Raw genomic sequence first — 19,578 nt, 5'->3', positions numbered from 1 at the left:
GTGTCAAAGTAGCCATAGAAAACATGTAAATCAATGACTGCAGCTATATTAAAAAACAAAACAAAACAAAAGCAACTTTATTAACAAAAACTTTCCACAGATCAAGGCTGGCCACAGAAAAGTTAGTCACTAATTTGCATAATTAAGTTAGCCAACTGAATTTACTAGTTTTATCTTGATACCAGATTAATGGTGGCAACTTGAACAAAATGCCTCCATTTACTTCTATACTTTTATATTTTAAAAAAAGCCAAGTAAGATTCTATACTGTTTTAAACATTTTTAAGCATATCCCTAAAAGGAGGACAAGTCACAGATACTTAAGATTTTCTACAATGACTTACTGATAAGAATTTTCAATATTATTTGGTACTAGAGGCCTGGTGCACAAAAATTTGTGCACTCGAGGGGAAGGGGGGGTCCCTCAGCCTGGCCTGCGCCCTCTCGCAGTCTGGAAGCCCTCGGGAGATAATGCCCTGCTGGCTTAGGCCTGCTCCCGGGTGGCAGAGGGCAGGCCCAACCCCTAGGTACAGCCCCTGGTTGGGCTCAGAGCAGGGCCAATTGGGGAGTTGGGGCGCCGCCCCCTGTCATGCACAGAGCAGGGCGGATCGGGAGGTTGCGATGCCACCCCCAGTCACGCTCAGGGTAGGGCCAATTGGGGGGTTGGGGCACCGCCCCCTGTCACACTCAAGGCAGGGTCGATGGGGAGGTTGTGGCGCCACCCCCTGTCACGCACAGAGCAGGGCCCATCAGGGGGGTTGGGGCTCTGTACCCTGTCATGCACAGAGCAGGGCCAATCCGGGGGTTGGGGCGCTGCCTCCTGTCACACAAAGAGCAGGGCCCGTGGGGCGGGGGGCGGGTTGGGGCGCCGCACCGTCATACACAGAGCCGCAGGACGATCAGAGGTTGGGGAGCTCCCCCGTATTAGGCACAGAGCAGGGCTGATCAGGAGGTTGGGGTGCCTTCTCCTGTCACAAACAGCAGGGTGGATAGGGAGGTTTCCTCTGTCACTGAAGCAAGCAAGCCTCATGTTAGTTTCAAGCTGCCTGGCTGCCGGCTGCCATCTTGGCTGGCAGCTAATTTGCATATCACCCTGATTAGCCAATGGGAAGGGTAGCGGTCGTAACCCAATTACCATGTTTCTCTTTTATTAGATAGGATTAGTTTCAGGTATACAGCATAATAGTTAGGCAACCATATACTTTAAAAAGTGTCCCCTACAATATTTCCAGTATCTACCTGGGATCATACAGTTATTATAATACTCCCTATGCTGTCATTTACATCCCCATGACTATTTTGTAACTACCTATTTGTATTTAATGCAGAGGGACAGATGAAAGAGGTGGAGGTATTAAGAAATAATTGAAAAATTAATAATAATAATGGTAATAATTTTCTACCATACAAAACAACTGTCAAACAGTGCTGGAGAAAAGACCCCAGACAATGTAAAAGTATGGTAGAATATAAAATGTCTGTGAGTGGAATTTTAACAGGAAAAATATATGCATGTACTTATACATATAGGAATATATTAGCTTCATTACAACAATATGAGCTAAGTAAAACTCTTCTAGCAATCAATGAAGCCAACTTTCTCATATATTAGATCTTCAAGTAAGCCCAAGTTCACATTAGAATCTTGACTAATATCCCAAAAATGCTCCACAAACCAATGCTATTCGTATTCATCAAAGTACAAGTCTCTAAAAGAACCTCGAGCCTTTTAAAAAGAAATTTTAGTCTGCTGTATCAAGACAAGATACTCCATTGCTAGACTATCACTAGACAAAAATACAAGGATAAACCCCAATTCAACCACATGTCTGTCCATTTCAATTTCTTTCAAAAGTAACATGTTAACCTTATAATGAAAGAATCTCTTGAGAGCTGATAAATGTAACTCCCAGGAATCCTATAATTATGAATAAACAGTCATTCCACAACTGTTTTAACTCTGTACTTGGCTTATGAAAACTTCCACCTAAACTGACTTATAGACAGCCAGAGAAAAGGAAATAGCAGGACAAAGTGTAAATAGCAGAGCAAGAGAAAAGAAACACAGTAACAGACAAATTTAATATCATAATATCGAATGCATTTAACACAAGCCAGAATCAAATATAGAAAAACATTTTAGGCTTATTGAGTAATTTATGTCCCATCACAGTGAAACTAAAGCATGTTATCTAAAACCTTTTTCCAAAACACTTATAATCAAGACCACTTCCTGATCTGTCAATGAAAAGGAGTTTCCCTCTTTCATTTTAAAAATACTTCTGATATGAGGTGGTGCTAACAATCAGTATCAAGGCAGGAAGACAGAATCCCACCTAAATGCTTACTTAGGAAACTGCTATTAGAGCACCGAGTCTGCTCCATGACCCTGAAGACACGTTAGGGGACATTAATGAGCAGAGAAGAGTTGCTACATACATTGACTGTCAGTAGACTAGAGCAAGTTTAATCCTTTGAATAACATTACAGAAGATAAGAGGTCACCAACCCATAAAATACAAAATGATATAACTGTTGGTATTATCAAACAAGTTGGGTGGTTTTTCATAGATCATTAAAAACAAGAAATCTCAGAGAGAAGGCGGGGGTGGGTGGGTGGATGGGAAGAGATCAACCAAAGAACTTGTATGCATATACAAATAACCCATGGATACAGACAATAGGGTGGTGAAGGTCTGGGGGGTGGGAGTGGGGACAGGAGTGGGCTAGAAGTGGTCAAAGGGGGAAAAGGGAGGCATATGTAATACTTTTAACAATAAAGATTTAAAATAAATACATAAATAGATTATACATAAGGGCAACCCAGTAGTAAGAAGATGGCATCCTCTGCATTATTTATACACCTAAATTTGAGAATATTTCTAGTTAAGATTTTCTCATCACAAAATAGGAGAGCTATAAGAGAGTTGTATCTCTGATTTAGCTCTGCATTACTAAATATCATGGCAAATAATATTGACCAAGTCAGGCAATATTATACTTTTTTTTGTAATATGGGTCTACTAGTGAGAAACATGAAATCCTTTTTTTAGAAGATAATATTTTGCTTATTTGGGACTCTAAGCTAGTAATCAAATAGATTCCAATGCTCATCTGAATTATCTGAATTTTTTTAAAATATCATTGATATAATAATCCAAAAGAACAACATTATATAGCAGACAAACACACACGGAACCATTTTGTCCACACATAAATTGTATAATTAACTCACAAAACAAATTAAATTCAAGTTACATATGAAACAAGAATATTTGAGCACTAGAATTATTTTTTGTGTGTTTTATTGTTTCTCTGTTATTTTGTTCTCTCTTTTGAGCACTAGAATTAAACGTCACTATATGTAAGCATCTAAGATGCAGAAATCAGCATCCTACAAGTCTCTACATACATCCAAAACCCAATTACCTGATGTCAGTGATAAAAATTTAGGGTTATTTTGACATCTAAAATCTAAAGGCAATCCATATTATAATTCAATAGCTATGGAGGGATGGAAGAGACATAACAGAGATATCTGCAATTTTAAAACACTTGGATAATGACTGTGGTACAGACTGTAATATGGAGCTAAAAAATATAATAAGGTGACCAGAAATAGCAGTTCCCCCAAATCCATATCAAACCTTAAGTCAGCAGTTCTCAACCTGTGGGTCGCAACCATGGGAAAATACATAGAGCATATCAGATGTTTACATTACGATTCATAACAGTAGCAAAATTACAGTTATGAAGTAGCAACGAAAATAATTTTATGGCTGGGGGTCACCACAACATGAGGAACTGTATTAAAGGGTGGCGGCATTAGGAAGGTTGAGAACCACTGCCTTAAGTGATTATAGAAAAGATTCTTTTTTTAAAAGAAATGAAATAACTCCTGAAACTAATATAACATTGAATGTAAACTATAATTTGAAAAATAAAAACATGAAGTAATAGCAATGACTGTCCAGGGTGTGAGCAGAGCAGAAGATCTAACTGGAGAGGGCAGGAGGAAACTTTCTGGGATGGTGAAAATGTTCAGTATCTTGACTGAGGTGATGATCATACAAATGTACTGAGTGGATGACAAATCAAACACCCATCTCCAAACTTCACTCCCTCACCTGACACCATCAAAATGTTTTCCCAGCCTCTCTTACAGTAAGTGTTGACATCACTGTAATCAGTCAGTCAAAAGCAGGATTCTGGAAAGTATCCACTTTCCCGATAAAAGGAATTAACATCACTGAAGCTACCCTTTCTCCCCACCTTACTGCCTGGAATTGAGAAATGATGTCCAGAGCAGTGGCAACACATGAGAGAAAGAGCAAAAATGTCACTGCTGAGCAATTGTACCAAAACCGGCAGCAGCCTTCTTGTAAAATCAGAAAAATAAACCGATTTTTTTAAAAGCATTGTTAAATGTGATTTTGCTTCTATAGCCAAAGACATGCCTAATGACTCAAATACCAACTACCTCAACCCTCTTAAAGAGAAAGAAAACACCAAAGCAGAAAGAACTTAGATAAAAATTCTCAAATCCCAGACTTCAAAAATACAACAAAAAGACAAAACAGACATCATCCAGAACCACAGGAAGGCTGGCTGAGTGGAAATTCTACAACTAGAAGGAAAGAGAAAAGCACACTGAGACTCAGAGGAGGTGCGGAAGTAAAGTGCAGAGGTACGGAGGCACATGCGGAAAGGGCTGGCAACAGAGGACGCCTGTGTCTTTTTCAATTGGGAGAGAGTCTCGGGCTCCCGATGGCCCTGACTCCAGTTCCAGGCGAGTCTCTGGGGACGCATGCCGGGAGCCAGTCCATCCTTGCTGTTTCAAGGGACCTGGCATATATGGCATACTGTTCTTAATATGTTTGCTCACCTTCTTGGCACTATGTGTTTTAACCAAGGTCACCTCTCTGAGAAAGGTTGTTTCCCCAGGTAGGGATTTTCCCCTGAAGTTAGGGAGGGAATAAAACCCCTTAACTAAAGTGCCAGGCGGGTAATTAATCACTTTGACTACGAACAATCATGCTTAAGCTACATAATCTTTACTTCCTGGAATGGAGATAAGAAACGCCCTAACCTTTGGAATAGAGATTGATAGGATTGGAATCAACTAGTATAAATACAGATGTAGAGAGACAGAACTTAGAAGACAGAACCAAGAGAGACAGAACCTAGGCACAGAACCTACACAGAACGTTCTCTAGAGACAGAAGAACTTCGCTGGAGAGAACATGGCAAAAGATCCTGGACAGAAACTGGCCTCAGAACCTAGAGACAGAACCTAGCGAGAGAACATGGCAAAAGATCCTGGCCTGAACCTGACTACAGAAATTGGCAAGAGAACCTGACTAGAACCTGGTGACTGAACCTGGCTGAAGAACCTGGACAGAACCTGGCTGGAGAACCTAGTGAGGGAACATGGCTACTGAACCTGGCTGGAGAACCTGGACACAGAACCTGGCTGGAGATCTGAAGCAGAACCTCTCTGGAGATCCAGACCAGAACTTGGCTGGAGATCCTGGCTGGAGATCCTGGCTAGGCTGCTGATCAACTGAACACTGTCTCCGTGTCCTTCCTTCTTCGTCGACTCCGTCTACACCTTTGGGGACCCCTGGACCCGCTGGGGCTGGACCCCAGCCTCTGGCGCCCGAACAGGGACCCCTGGGTAAGCGCCCAGCACTCGGGAAGGATCGGACTCCACCGTAGGAAGAAGGTGGATAGTCTTCGCTGACTCCGTCCACACCTTTGGGGACCCCTGGACCTGCTGGGGTTGGACCCCAGCAGACCCAGACTCATACAGTGAGAAATTGGACTGTCTGGCATCGGGCGGAACTCAAGGGCAGCTTTCTCTCAGATGTGCTTGCAGCGACTACCACGGGACACTGAGATGGGACACTGAGACCAAGGGCCTCTTAGGGTAGGACTGAGGATCAGGCATAGCTGTTTGCTCCCCCATGTTGATTCCCTGAGACCCTACCCCACCCAAGCTGTGCGCAGAGGCTTTTGCATATGAATGGGCCTGGCCCCTTGCAATCTAAAATTACCTAACAAACTGCAGCTGGGTCAGAGAGACCCAGAACATCCAAAAGAAGGCCCAAGGCCCCACAGCAGCTTGCATTGCTTTACAGCTGGGCCTCATCTGGGCACCTCCAAACCCCAAACAAGGAAGAGGAATCTGCAGACCTCTCTGTAGCTCATGCTGGGTAGCCTCAGGCAGAGGCTAAATTAGCACCTCCTTAAAGATCCAAGAGCCCGTGTACCCCGTGGTCAGATTGGAACCATCTAGATCACAACTCCTCAGATCTACAAGGGACACACTCAGGGGGCAGACTCAGTGAGCACTGAAGCCCCACTGAAGCAAGTCTTGCCCCAGAAAGGTGTCTTCAGCACAGGAGTTCTCCCACTGTAGACACAGCTGATTCTCACAGCCAATTGGCCTGGAGGTCAATTCCTCCCAGTGATACCAACAACAATCAAGGCTTAACTACAACAAGACTGTGCACACAGCCCACAAAGGGGTGCACCAAGAGTGTCCACATCAGGTAATTGGGGAGGCTGACCCACTGGGCCCTATAGGACACCTAGCACACAAAGCCACTCTACCAACACAGGGAAGCATAAAAAATGCGGAGACAAAGAAACAGATCACAAATGACAGAAATGGAGGAAAGCAAACTACTGGATATAGAGTTCAAAACCACGGTTATAAGGTTTTTCAAGAAATTTCTAGAAACTGCCGATAAATTTAGCGAGACCCTCGAGGATATGAAAAAGGACCAGCTAGAAATTAAGCATACACTGACTGAAATAAAGAATAATATACGGAGATCCAACAGCAGACAAGAGGATCCCAAGAATCAAGTCAAAGATTTGAAATACAAAGAAGCAAAAAATACCCAACTGGAAAAGCAAAAAGAAAAAAGAATCCAAAAATATCAAGATAGTGTAAGGAGCCTCTGGGACAACTTCAAGCGTACCAACATCCGAATTATAGGGGTGCCACAAGAAGAGAGAAAGCAAGATATTGAAAACCTATTTGAAGAAATAATGACAGAAAACTTCCCCTACGTGGTGAAAGAAATAGACTTACAAGGCCAGGAAGCGCAGAGAACCCCAAACAAAAGGAATCCAAAGAGGACTACACCAAGACACATCATAATTAAAATGCCAAGAGCAAAAGACAAAGAGAGAATCTTAAAAGCAGCAAGAGAAAAAAAGTCCACTACCTACAAGGGAGTACCCATACGACTGTCAGCTGATTTCTCAACAGAAACTTTGCAGGCCAGAAGGGAGTGGCAAGAAATATTCAAAGTGATGAATGCCAAAAACCTACAACCAAGATTACTTTATCCAGCAAAGCTATCATTCAGAATAGAAGGTCAGATAAAGAGCTTCACAGATAAGAAAAAGCTAAAGGAGTTCATCACCACCAAACCAGTATTATATGAAATGCTGAAAGGTATCCTTTAAGAAGAGGAAGAAGAAGAAAAAGGTAAAGATACAAATTATGAACAACACATCTATCAACAAGTGAATCTAAAAATCAAGTGAATAATCTGATGAACAGAATAAACTGGTGATTATAATAGAATCAGGGGCATAGAAAGGGAGTGGACTGGCTATTCTTGGGGGGAAAGAGGTGTGGGGGATGCGGGAAGAGACTGGACAAAAATCGTGCACCTATGGATGAGGACAGTGGGGGGGGGGCGGGGTGAGGGCGGAGGTTGGGGGTGGGAACCAGGTGGAGGGGAGCTATGGGGGGAGAAAAGAGGAACTGTAATAATCTGAACAATACAGATTTAATTTAAAAAAAAAAAAAAAAAAGAAGGTGCCTGCCATAGCAGGATGCTCACTGGAGGCTGGCAATGGTATCACTGCCCAAGTGCAAAAACAAATTTTTTAAAAAGCCAATTCTCCTGGCTGCCCCCATAGTATCTGCAGGCTAGCTTCCCCTGATACCAACATAGGGGATACTGTGACCACTGGCAGCTGTCAGGGGAACAATTGGCCTGCGCACAATAAGCGCATTAGTCCATGTGTTTACACCCAATGAGGTGTAAGCAGAGTCCACAGTGGGGAACAGAAGCTAAAGTTATGTTGTGGGAATACTATATGGTAGCTTATGTTGTGAAAATATAACTGGTATTAATGGCTTAACTGATTGTACTTACACACTTGTGCCATGTAGGCTGTGGGACAAGCACACAACTGACTTCTAGTTCCTTCCCATGTTATACAATAAAGTCCACAAAACCCAATGGGAAAAAGTTTAGGTGAAGACTTAATGGCTGAAGTACTCAGAAGTGCTATCCCAGTCCAACACCGCCACCTGCCTGATCCAGCAATCAAGTTCGCTTCCTTTTGTAGCAGGCAGCTACTGAACCACTGGCCCACGGAGGCTTCCTGATTTTCCAGACCCACACTCAGAGGGCTCAACTCAAATTTTGATCATGGACACAGTGGAAGGGCCCAACAGGGCTTGTTAGTCAAATGGGAATGGCTGTTCTAGAGTATGTTCCTGCCTGGCCCCAGCAGCATCTCATTTTTACAGTGACCGCATCACCCACTCCACTGCCGGGAGCAATGGCACTGGCTCCACAGGCCCCTTTCCACAGAGCTTCCTTTAAATGAGGAGTTCACTGATGGCTTGTATAAGATGAAAGGGGATGGTGACTACTGGCTGGGGCGCAGCTATACAACCCCAACAAAAACATGGGCAGGGGATGAGGGGTAATGTAGGGACTTAAACAACACAGGATAATGGAAAGCTGCCACCTCTGCTTTAATTGGGGGGTCACTATAACTGTGGGCCAACCATACCCATTTGTTTATGTATTGTCTTTGGATATATCTGTGCTAGGATGAATTTTATATTATGAGGATTACATCTCAATAAGGGTAATTAATGTTTTGGGAGGAAAACTAACAAAAATAAGGATCATGGGTTGCCACATTTAGCAAGTAAATATATAAAAAAATCCAGTAAAGCCAAAACCGGTTTGGCTCAGTGGATAGAGCGTCGGCCTGCGGACTGAAGGGTCCCAGGTTCGATTCCGGTCAGGGGCATGTGTCTGGGTTGCAGGCACGTCCCCAGTGGGGGATGTGCAGGAAGCAGCGGGTCGATGTTTCTCTCTCATCGATGTTTCTAACTCTCTATCTCTCTCCCTTCCTCTCTGTGGAAATCAATAAAATATATTTTTTTAAAAATCCAGTAAAATTTGTATTTCAGTAAAAGCATAAGCAGGCAATATTTGAGACATTTTCATACTAAATTTGCTTGTTTTCATCTGAACTGACCATCAAATACTATCAATTAATAATGCTAAAAAGCTAGATTCTATTCCCTTTGGGAAGGAAACATACGAGTGATATTTTGCAGGATCATTCTGATAAACTAAAAGTAACACTATAATCTGATGTGCAGATGTTTCAAAAGCAAGTTTACCATTTCAGAAATTAGCATGTTAAGTACAAAATGACTTGTGTCTGCTTGAGTAAGACATTATGGAAGCGGAGCAACAAAATATTTTAAGGTTTTACAACATATGACTTTACCGTTGAAAACTAGGAATACTTTTCTAACTACATATGTGCTTTATGAGGAAAATTACTGTCAGATGCAGAGGATATCCCAAGTCATAGATCACAAAACAACTTAATTCAACATAATTAGATCCACATACTTTGACTTTTTTTCCTGGCCTGATTAAAGTAGCCTCAGAGTTCTTGGAAGAATCCAGAACGACATGATTCTGAAGCACTCAAAGATGGACAGACAGATCACATGCCATATAGATTTTATCATCAGTGTTAAATTGTACATATCATTTCAAAATACGGTTTTCTGTAGAAGCTTATAAAATTAATTTTATGGTCATTAATTTGAATTTCCTTAGATCTTGATGTTTAGAAATTCCCAAGCTCCTAAATTACAAGCTGTGACATAGAACAAAATAATTTTAGTAATTTCTTTTTGGTTTTCCACTTAAATAGGAATAGCATTGAAAGTATCAAACATCTTTACCTATAAACATTTGTCCATGTGTAGGGCAGTGTGCTAAGGGTTAGAGATACAAAGAAGCTGAAGCATGATCTCTATTTCCAGGTGGATGTGTAGGTAAGTTAAATAATAAAATACGTTAACACAAGAGGTACCAAAAATAGGTGTAAATAAAAAACAAAACAACAACAACAAAAAACAGTGTAAGTGCTTAAAATATTCAAATTCTTTGAGGTGATAGCTGAGGTACAGCATACCAGTACCTAGTGAAGAATTATAAAACCAAAGTTAAGAAATAAACTCAGAGTACGTATGTGTCCAGCAGCAAAATGAAATATTAAATCATTACACAAAAGCTCATAGAGTAATTGAAAACTTCCATACAAAAGGAACAAAAACAAATAGTAACTAAACATGACAGAAAGCAAGTTCTTTGTGCCCGGAAGTAAGGACACTGTCGAAGAATAATGGAGACGTGTCAACAGGACACAGATGCCCAGCTAATCAGCTCCAACTAGCCAAATCTAGGGTATTTGGAGCATTAGAATAATTACTGAATGATATAACCTATTGGATAAAAGAAGAAGCTATTACACCAGATGATATATGTAAATAAAAGAGTACAAAGCTTGAGAGGAATGGAATATTTATATAGTTTAAAATTACTTTTTAACCTGCTCTCCATCCAGGGCACAGCACAGAGGCAATTGACTATAATGCCCATCTCCCAGTCTTCCCATGAAAGAGGCATATTTGTGGACTTTAAAAGCTGTTGGCTTTTGCCCTGACCGGTTTGGCTCAGTGGATAGAGCTTCGGCCTGCGGACTGAAGGGTCCCAGGTTCGATTCCGGTCAAGGGCATGTACCTTGGTTGCGGGCATGTCCCCGGTGGGAGATGTGCAGGAGGCAGCTGATCAATGTTTCTCTCTCATCGGTGTTTCTAAATTCTCTATCCCTCTCCCTTCTTCTCTTTAAAAAATCAATAAAATATATTTAAAAAATAAAAGCTGTTGGCTTTCAATAAAATCTTATTTTTTAAAAAAAACTGCTGCCTGAGGGCCCAGCTTTCAATCAACGTGCAGCTGGGTGTTGAATAAGAACTATACCACATGAAAAAAAGAAAGGATTGAAATTATATAACCATCTGATACAGAAAAATAATTTTTAAAATTTCAACATCCATAATAATAAAAACTCTCAACAAAATGGAAACATACTTCAGTATAACAAGGGCCATATATGATTAGTCCACAACTAATATCACACTCAATGGTGAAAATCTGAAAGCTTTTTCTCTACCATCAAGAACATGACAGCATTCCCACTCTTGCCTCTTTCAATAACCATAGCTCTGGGAGTCCTAGCCAGAGGAATCAGGCAAAACAAAGAAATTAAAAGGACCCAAATTGGAAAGGAAGAAGTAAAACTGTCTCTATTTGAAGATGATGTGCTATTATATGTAAAATAACCCTAACGACTCCACCAGAAAACTGTTTAGAATAAATTCAGTGAAGTTATGGGATACAAAATCAAACATAACAAAATCAGTTATGTTTCTATACACTAATAATGAACTATTAGAAAGAGAAATTTAAAAAACCAATCCTGAACATACCATGTTCTTGGATTGGTAGAATCAACATCATTAAAATGTCCATACTGCCCAAAGCAATCTATAAATTCAACGCACTTCCCATTAAAATACCAATGGCATATTTCACGGACCTAGAACGTACTCTCCAAAAATTCATCTGGAATAAAAAATGACCCCGAATAGCTGCAGCGATCCTGAGAAAGAACAAAGTAGGTGGGATCTCAATACCAGATATCAAGCTGTATTACAAAGCCACTATTCTCAAAACTGCCTGGAACTGGCACAATAACAGACATACAGATCAATGGAATAGAATAGAGAGCCCAGAACTTGGCCCGAACCAATATGCTCAATTAATATTTGACAAAGGAGGCAAGAACATACAATGGAGCCAAGATAGTCTCTTCAATAAATGGTGTTGGGAAAATTGGACAGATACATGCAAGAAAATGAAACTAGACCACCAACTTACACCATACACAAAAATAAACTCAAAATGGATAAAGGACTTAAATATACGATGGGAAACCATACAAATACTAGAAGAATCCGAAGGCAACAAAATCTCAGACATATGCCAAAGCAATTTCTTCACCGATACAGCTCCTAGAGCATTGGAAACTAAAGAGAAAATAAACAAATGGGACTACATCAAAATAAAAAGCTTCTGCACAGCAAAAGAAACCATCAACAAAACAAGAAAACGCACTGCATGGGAAAACATATTTGCCAATGACATATCTGATAAGGGCCTAATCTCCAAAATTTATAGGGAACTCATACAACTTAACAAAAGGAAGATAAACAATCCAATCAAAAAATGGGCAAAGGATCTAAATAGACACCTTTCAAAAGAGGACATTCAGAAAGCCAAGAGACATATGAAAACATGCTCAAAGTCACTAATCATCCGAGAGATGCAAATCAAAACAACAATGAGGTACCATCTCACACCTGTCAGACTGGCTATCATCAACAAATCAACAAACGACAAGTGCTGGAGAGGATGTGGAGAAAAAGGAACACTTGTGCACTGCTGGTGGGAATGCAGACTGGTGCAGCCACTATGGAAGACAGTATGGAGTTTCCTCAAAAAACTGAAAATGGAACTCCCATTTGACCCTGTGATCCCACTACTAGGAATATATCCCAGGAAACCAGAAACACCAATCAGAAAGGATATGTGCACCCCTATGTTCACAATTCACCATAGCTAAGATCTGGAAACAGCCTAAGTGCCCATCAGTACATGAATGGATTAGAAAACTGTGGTACATCTACACAATGGAATACTATGCTGCTGTAAAAAAGAAGGAACTCTTACCATTTGCAACAGCATGCATGGAACTGGAGAGCATTATGCTAAGTGAAATAAGCCAGTCAATGAAGGAAAAATACCACATGATCTCACTCATTTCTGGATAATAAAGACCATTATAAACTTATGAACAAAAATAGATACAGAGGCAGAGCTGCCTCGAACAGACTGTCAAACTACAGCAGGAAGGCCGGGGAGGGTGGGAGGGCAGGAGGGGGGTGGGTAAGAGATCAACCAAAGGACTTGTATGCATGCATATAAGCATAACCAATGGACATAAGACAGTGGGGGGGGGGGGTAGGGGAGGCCAGGGGATTGTCAAGGGCGGGGGGAAAAAAAGGAGACATATGTAATACTCTTTGTAATACTTTAAGCAATAAAAAACAAAACAAAACAAAAACAAAAAACCAAACCAATCCCACTTTCAATTGCATTGAAAAGATGCTGAATAGCTGAAGAAATTTTGAAGAAAAAAGAACAAAGTTGGAAGCATCACACATCCTAATTTCAAACTATATTATAAAGCTACAGTAATCAAAACAGCATGGTATTGACATAAAAACAAATCTATAATTATCTATACTAATAAATGGGTAATATGCTAATTAGGGCGGACATCTTTCGGACAAAGCTGCAGCAGCTGCGAGGGCCAAAGTGCAGCTGCAAAGGGCACAGGCTCAGGCAGCCATGGGCATCTGCAAAGGGCTGAGGTGCGGCTGCGAAGGGCCCAAGGTTGGGCAGCCACAGGGCAAAGGGCCGAGGCGGCTACGAAGGGCTCAGGCTCAGGCCAGCAGTGGCAGCAGCAGTGGGGTAATGGGGGTGGCGCCTTCCCAGATCTGCCAGGTCTCCTCCCACAGAGGGAGGCCAGACTGCGGCTTAGGGCGGGGGCAGAGGCAGTTAGTGGTGATCAGGCTGGCAAGGGAGCAAGTTAGGGGCGATCAGGCCGGCAGGCAGAGGCAGTTAGCCTAAACCGGCAGTCGGACCTCCCCCGAGGGGTCCCAGATTAGAAAGGGTGCAGGCCGGGCTGAGGGACACCCCACCTCTGTGCACAAATTTCGTGCACCAGGCCTCTAGCCCTATCTAATAAAAGAGAAACATGGTAATTGGCATACGACAGCTACCCTTCCCATTGGCTAATCAGGGTGATATGCAAATTAACTGCCAGCCAAGATGGCGGCCGGCAGCCAGGCAGCTTAAACTGAACATGAGGCTTGCTTGCTTCAGTGACGGAGGACTGCAACGTTCCCCGCCTGCCTTGCCGGCCTCTGAGCCTACAGTTTGAAACATAAGTTATAAATATAGAAGCTAAAGAAACCCCAGAAACCTGCTTTCAGCGAGCCGGGATCTCGGAGCTGGAGTTGATACAGAGTTCCGATTATAGAACCGAAACAAACCAGATACCTTCTTTCAGCAGCGGAGGCCTAAGAGCTGGAGCCTCAGAGCTAAAGCTGGCCCAGAATAAAAGAAAAAAAGGAGCGGTTGGGAGCTTCCGTCACCCGCCAGCCTGAAAACAGCCCTCAGCCCCTCAGCCAGACTGGCCAGGCACCCCAGTGGGGACCCCCACCCTGAAGGGTGTGTGACCAGCTGCAAACAGTCAACATCCCCTCACCCAGGCTGGCCAGGCACCCCAGTGGGGACCCCACCCTGATCCAGGACACCCTTCAGGGCAAATCAGCCGGCCCCCACCCATGCACCAGGCCTCTATTCTATATAGTTAAAGGGTAATATGCCTCCCAGCACTGGGATCAGCATGACAGGGGGCAGCGTCCAAACCCCCTGATTGCCCTGCGGCTCTGTGTGTGACAGGGGGCGGGGCCACAACCTCCCTATCCGCCCTGCTCTGTTCATGACAGGGGAAGGCGCCCCAACCCCCTGATCAGCCCTGCTCTGTGCCTGATAGGGGGGAGCTCTCCAACCCCTGATCACCCTGCGGCTCTGTGTGCGACAGGGTGCGGCGCCCCAACCCCCCCACCCCACGGGCCCTGCTCTGTGTGTGACGGGGTAGAGCCATAACCTCCCCATCGGCCCTGCCCTGAGTGTGAGAGTGGCGGCGCCCCACCCCCCTGATCGGCCCTGCTCTGTGGGTGATTGAGGGTGGCGCCCCAACCTGCCCCCTCCCCACGGGCCCTGCTCTGTGTGTGATGGGGTAGAGCCATAACCTCCCCATCGGCCCTGCCCTGAGTGTGACAGTGGCAGCGCCCAAACCCCCTGATTGGCCCTGCTCTGTGGGTGATAGAGGGCAGCACCCCAACCCCCTGATCCGCCCTGCTCTGTGTGTGACAGGGGGCAGTGCCCCAACTCCCCTATCGGCCCTACTCTGTGAGTGACAGGGGGGAGCTCCTCAACCCCCTGATGTGCCCTGCTCTGTGCGTGACAGGGGGGAGCTCCCCAACCCCCTGATCCACCCTGCTCTGTTGGTAACAGGGGGTGGCGCTGCAACCTCCCCATCGACCCTGCCTTGAGTGTGACAGGGGGCGGTGCCCCAACCCCCCCAATCAGCCCTATGCTGAGCGTGACTGAGGGTGGCATCACAACCTCCTGATCCGCCCTGCTCAGTGCATGACTGGGGGCGGCGCCCCAACTCCCCAATCAGCCCTGCTCTGAGCCCGACCAGGGGCTGCACCTAGGGATTGGGCCTGCCCTCTGCTACCCGGGAGCAGGCCTAAGCCAGCAGGTCGTTATCTCCCGAGGGGTCCCAGACTGCGAGAGGGCACAGGCCGGGCTGAGGGACCCCCCAACCCCAGTGCACAAATTTTTGTGCACTGGGCCTCTAGTCTAAAATAAAAGCGTAAATATGCTAATTAGACCAGACGTCCTTCCAGGCAAAGCTGGGGCTGCAAGGGAATCCTGGGTCCCAGGTGCCAGAGGGAAGCTGGTGCCGGCAGCTGGGGGAATGAAGGCCTACTCTTGCACAAATTTCGTGCATCGAGCCTCTAGTGCTATAATTAAAGCATAATGAGAAAAAAAAATTAAATATATTGTTGAAAAAGACTACAGCTAACATTTATACATTAGTTTAGAGTTCCTGTTACACATTATTTTAGAGTTCCTAGCCAATGCAATAAGGAAAATAGACCTGGAAAAAAGAACTATTATGATATTCAAAAAATTATGTTCTACTTATAAAATTGAAAAAATTACTGAAAACTATTTGACCTTACAATAGAGACTAGCAAATGAGAAAAAATATGCTATAAAATAAATAGCTTTGTCATACCACAGCAATAACTAATTTTAAAATATAATTTCTAGATGTAAAATTTCTATATTGTAAAGATGATTTCAAACTGTATTAAAATGTAATTTCAATGCAATTCAAATAAAAAAAACTCCAGAAGATTATTTATATAACTCAATAGGGTTACTCTAAACTACATCAATGAGAAAATGCCCAAGAATAGCTGAGAAAGCTTTTGAAAATGAACACTGAAAAGTATTGTTTTACTTTATATTAGAGAAATTTCTAAACATACACAAAGTATAGATTGCTATAATGAACTGCCAATATTGACCAACTTCAATAATTAACACTTTCAAATCTTGTTTAATCTATCTCTTAGTTTTGTTTTGCCAGAATATTTAAAAGTAGATTAGAGATATCATAATATTTTAGGACTTGGTGATATATGCCTAACAGATAAAGACTTAAAAAAAAAAAACTACCTCAGAAGACTAAAAATGGAACTCCCATTTGACCCAGTGATCCCACTACTAGGAATATATCCCAAGAAACCAGAAACGCCAATCAGAAAGGATATATGCACCCCTATGTTCATAGCAGCACAATTCACCATAGCTAAGATTTGGAAACAGCCTAGGTGCCCATCAGCAGATGAGTGGATTAGAAAACTGTGGTACATCTACACAATGGAATACTATGCTGCGGTAAAAAAAAAAAGGAACTCTTGCCTTTTGCAACAGCATGGATGGAACTGGAGAGCATTATGCTAAGTGAAATAAGCCAGTCAGAGAAAGATAAATACCACATGATCTCACTCATTTGTGGATTATAGAGAACAACATAGACTGATGAAAAGGGACAGACCCAAAGACTGAGAAACAGCGATCAGGCTATCAATCCCCAGAAGTAAAGTAGGGGAGGGCGGGGGTAAGGGGAAGAGATCAACCGAAGGACTTGTATACATGTATATAAGCCAAACCAATGGACATGGACAACAGGGGGATGGGAGCATGAGTTGTGTGTGGGGGGGAGGTTGGGGGTTAATGGGGGGGATGAGGACACATTTGTAATACCTTAACTAATAATAAAAGAAAAAAAAAGAAGAAAAAAAAAACTACAATTGCAGACCCAGCAAAACTAACTAATATCATATAATACCCAGCTCAAGGTCTATTCTCTCAACTATATGAAAAATATCTCTTCATATTTTGTTTAAATCAGGCTCTAGGTTTATACATTGCATTTAGTTCATATTTCTTAATACTTATAATCAATATAACCATTGCCTATTTTCTCATTTTTATCTAACATTCTCCTACTACTAGATTATTTTATAGCTAATTCTACACATCTTCAAATACTTTTGTATGCATCACAAGTAAATAAGCACATTAGATTCATTAACAATATCTACCAAGGCAAATGTTCAAATCTCACCATTTGTATGAAATACTACATATGTTTTATACTTAATTTGTATGAAATAGAATCAAACAAGGTCCACACTTTGTACTTAGATAATATTCTCTAAAATTACTTTTAAGCCCTGTCACGCTCCCACTTTTATTTTACCATGACAATTATCTGTTGTAAAAGCAGGTCACACTTGTAATCAAGAACTTCCCACATTTTTGCCCTAGCTAGTTTGGCTCAGTGGATAAAGCATCAGCCTGCAGACTGAAGAGTCCCAGGTTTGATTCTGGTCAAAGGCACATGCTCGGTCTGCGGGCTTGATCCCCAGTAGGGGGCAAGCAGGAGGCAGACAATCAATGATTCTCTCTCATCATTAATGTTTCTATCTCTCTCTTGCTCTCCCTTCCTTTCTGAAATAAAGGAATTTTTTTTTTAAAAAAGAACTTCCCACATTTTAGAGTTAGCTAGCTAGATTCTCATGGTATTGTTTAACTGGTTCCTCAATCTCTATGCTTTCCTAATTATTTCTAGGGGCTGAATTAGATTTAGGCTTAATACAGCATGCTGGGTAGAAATATATTCATAGATGATGCCTTATACATCCTATTGTGTCATATGGGGAAGCACATGATAACAGATGCTCCCCTATGGTAATGTTAAGGTATCAGCTAAAACCACAGACAATTATTGCCTAGGTGCATTTAACACAGTGATTCTTAAAATTCTAACTTTTCCCCCCAAAAGGAGGTATAACTGACATTCACCATTATTTTAGCTTCAGATATACAACATAATGATTGTGTGTGTGTGTGTGTGTGTGTGTGTGTGTATAAATGATCACCAGAATAAGTCTAAATTCTAACATTAAAAACTGGAATTCTTCAGTAGAGAAAAACAGTCCCTCATCAAATAGTTCATTATCTTATTACTAGAGGCCCAATGCACAGAAATTCGTGCAAGAGTAGGCCTTCCTTCCCCCAGCTGCCAGCACCGGCTTCCCTCCAGCACCCAGGACCCGGGCTGCTTCCTTCCTCTGGCCGCCCGCAGGCACCCAGGACCCGGACTGGTTTCCCTTGGGCCACCCACAGGTACCCAGGACCTGCCTGGCTTCCCTCCAGCTCCGGCTTCTTCAGGAAGGATGTCTGGAAGACTTCCAGTCTAATTAGCATATTACCCTTTTATTATTATAGATATTGATAGAAGAAATGTAAACGCTGGATACCTTCCCTTAGCATAATACCTAATACAAATGCTCAGTACAGGTATGGACGTGTGTGCATGTGTGTGTGCATGCTTGCATGCCCTCATGCATGGGTACACAGTGGAGTGCTGTTAAATGTTAAAAACTGGCTCCCTAAGGAAAAAAATTTACTCTTATAGTGTTTGCTGATTTCCATGATGGAAACACTCCCATTGTGGATGATTTCACATCAATGTAAGTCCCAGCTGGGGACAGAAGTGTATAACTGCTTCTAATTAGCCATACTGAACTGGCTCTGGTATACCACAGAATAATATCCTTATAGTCATATACACCAAAAACTCAATTATTTTGTGTATATGTGAATATGTGAATATGTGTGTGTTTATATGTACTATTATATGTCTGTTCATGTATATACATATGCATGTACATAGAATCAAAATTCCTAGAAAAAGGCCTGGAAATATGGATATCAATTGAATTACAGGGTTTGAATGCCGGGGTCCAACCCCAGCAGGTCCAGGGGTCCCCAAAGGTGTGGACGGAGTCGGCGAAGAAGGAATGACATGGAGACAGCGTTCAGTTGATCAGCAGCCTAGCCAGGATCTCTAGCCAGGATCTCCAGTGAAGTTCTGGTTAGGATCTCCAGCCAGGTTCTGTCCAGGTTCTCCAGCCAGGTTCAGTCACCAGGTTCTAGTCAGGTTCTCTTGCCAATTTCTGTAGTCAGGTTCAGTCCAGGATCTTTTGCCATGTTCTCTCCAGCGAAGGTCTTCTGTCTGTAGGTTCTGTGTAGGTTCTGTCTGTAGGTTCTCTCTTCTAAGTCCTGTGTTATAAGTCCTGTCTCTTGCTGTCTTGTT

At 42.6% G+C, this 19,578-nt stretch overlaps 1 protein-coding gene across 10 annotated transcripts in view; it reads right to left on the bottom strand.

The window, feature by feature from the left end:
* Positions 1-19,578, bottom strand: part of BCAS3 (BCAS3 microtubule associated cell migration factor) — a 480,998-nt gene that overhangs the window by 330,450 nt on the left and 130,970 nt on the right. The window lies entirely within an intron of this gene.

Source organism: Myotis daubentonii, chromosome 16 (assembly GCF_963259705.1).
Source record: "Myotis daubentonii chromosome 16, mMyoDau2.1, whole genome shotgun sequence".
In the NCBI taxonomy this organism is placed as follows: Eukaryota; Metazoa; Chordata; class Mammalia; order Chiroptera; family Vespertilionidae; genus Myotis; species Myotis daubentonii.
The sequence above is the reverse complement of the archived record's forward strand: the minus strand, read 5'-3'. Positions and strand labels throughout refer to the sequence as shown.